Source organism: Amaranthus tricolor, chromosome 6 (assembly GCF_026212465.1).
Source record: "Amaranthus tricolor cultivar Red isolate AtriRed21 chromosome 6, ASM2621246v1, whole genome shotgun sequence".
Taxonomy (NCBI): Eukaryota; Viridiplantae; Streptophyta; class Magnoliopsida; order Caryophyllales; family Amaranthaceae; genus Amaranthus; species Amaranthus tricolor.
In genome coordinates, this window is record NC_080052.1 from 5,211,053 (window position 1) to 5,213,393 (window position 2,341).

Genomic DNA, 2,341 nt, shown 5'->3' on the forward strand with positions numbered 1-2,341 from the left:
TTTGTTCGCTGTTAGTATTCGCGAACTAACCTGACCTTAGGCTCGGATATGAAAATACTTATTTTTGGAATTAAGTTTATTTTTTTTGTTAACATTGATTATTTGTTTCACATTTTCTAGGGGATAGGTAGAGGTGTTCATTCGGGTCATCAGGTCGGTTTCAGACGGGTTTCATTCGGTTCGGTTGTATTTCGGATCAGTTATATTTCGGATGCGTGTTACGACGAGTCATACTCGGGTCGGGTGGGTTAGTCACGGTTCAGTTGAAGATCGGTTATACGAGCTATCGGGTTAGCATCAATTCGGTGTAGGTTGAAGTTCGTATCGAGTTTCAATCGGTCTCGGGTTGTCTTCGGTTAATAATTGGTTTGGTTTTACCGGGTACAGATCGGGTTCGGGTATTTTTCAAGTAGAGTTCGGCTACAAATTACGAATTACTAATTACTATCGATCGAGTCAGTATCAGATTAAGTTGTTAGTCATTTTTTAATTGATGATAAGGTTCCCTTTACTTAAAGCAAAATACTTAAAATGCAAATCAATTAGTGATCATTATTACATTGTTACTTTTATTTGTTTGACCGAAAATTAAAATTATAAAGTAACTATCAATTTTCATCTAATTCGATCAAAAGTAGTTAAATAAACATTGATCATTGATTATTAACTCTAAATATATGAAACCATGCTTTTATAAAATTTATTTTATTAGAATATTTATCACTTTATTAGAATAACTAATAAGAAGATTGAATATGAGTTGATCATATTTCTATGTAAAGATTTAGTTCAGATTTACAACAGTTCGATCTAAACATCGTTTGGGTTAAGTCGGTTTTAGCCGGATCAATTTCAGTTTCGAGCATGATTCGGGTCGGTCATTATTAGGTTCAGGTAATCTTGGTTAACAGTTATGTGTCAGTTACAAAAATCGGTTACAGCTCGGGTTCATTTTTCCCATTTTCGGTTGTCAACCGGTTCGGGTATAACTTGGGTCGGTTAATATCGGTTCGATAAACTTAAAAAAAGAACACATTTTCGAGTCGGTTTAATTTTGATTTCGGCAAGATCAATTAATAAGCCCTAGATAACTTCACGCATATGACGAAGTCTGTAGGAGACTTGAAAAATCCCTAGTCCTCTTTATTTGTCCAACAAATCAGGAAAGAGGCGCAGGCGCCGACTGCTTCTTCAGTTCGCCGTCTTCATTTTAGCCTCTTTATTTGCCCTCAACCCCTCAAGGCTCAACGGTAACATCTTTTGTTTTTTTTCGTTCTTTGTACTGTGTTTGATATATGGTTTTTATTTCTTCTAGTTTTTATTTCTTGTATTTCTAATTTTCTTCGATTTTATTGTGTTCTATCATTGTATTTCGTTCTTATGGTTCTTCGACTTTATTGTGTTCCATTTTATTGTCTTCTTTTATGGTTCGATTTTTTATGTTCGATTCACTGATCTTCATTGTGGTTCTTTTAAATCCTGGATTTTACTGGTTGTTTGTGTTTGGCTAGGTCTTTTATTGTAATGCATGTGATTTTGTGGGTTTTATAAGGGGTTTTTGGAGGATTAAGTTTGTTAGAAATTTCTTTTTCTTGTTTTTTCTCATATTAGAGTTTTATTTAACTGTTGTTTTGCTTCTTAATTTTAGGGGTACTTGATTATGTGAAGAAATTCTTAAAGATAAATGTTTATTGGTTTTGTATGAAAGTACATTTGTTGGCAAATAGATACTGGCATGCTTGTAAATGATATGAAAGCCTTACTTGTCTTCGAATCTCCTCGGTTTCTCTAGGATTGGTTCCATAGGCGGGTTTTTTAGGTAGCATGGCTCCATGAATAAAAGATCAGTCTTGTATTGAATATCTCTTGGAGGGGGAATTCTTGGGGGAGTTTTTGTAGGAGAGACTTCTTGGAACTCTTCTAGTAAAGGGGTTAAAAGTGTGTGGTTTGGTTTGGTTTGGTTCTTAGGTTCTCTTCTTCATCGGAATTGGTAAGGATTAGATCTTTGTGGGGATTAAGTTCATGGTGCTCGGCTATGAGAAGGGTAGTTAAAGATAGGAGCGGTTCTAAGGAAGGAGTAGCATTCGGTTCTGGGTTTTCAGTTGGGGTCAAGGGGTTAAGATTTTTTTTTGTTATTTTTTGTAAAGGTGTAGGTGTTATGGTAACCATCATGAACGACTCGACAATCAAAGAGCCATGGTCGCTCTAGAAGGATGTGGCAAGCATCCATCAACACAATGTCACACAAGAGTTCTTCAATATAGGAGTTACCAATTGAAAAGCAAACACGGGTTTGGTGAGTGACCTTAAGGCCGTTGTTTTGGTTCAACCATTGTCTGGT

General features: G+C 35.7%; 1 protein-coding gene across 1 annotated transcript in view; it reads left to right on the forward strand.

Moving 5' to 3' along the window:
• The first annotated feature begins 1,113 nt into the window (after nucleotides 1-1,113).
• Nucleotides 1,114-2,341, forward strand: part of LOC130814554 (uncharacterized) — a 9,594-nt gene continuing 8,366 nt past the window's right edge. The window contains exon 1 of the mRNA XM_057680664.1: nucleotides 1,114-1,250. The gene's annotated coding sequence lies outside the window, so the exon portion shown is untranslated. The remainder of the gene's footprint in view (nucleotides 1,251-2,341) is intronic.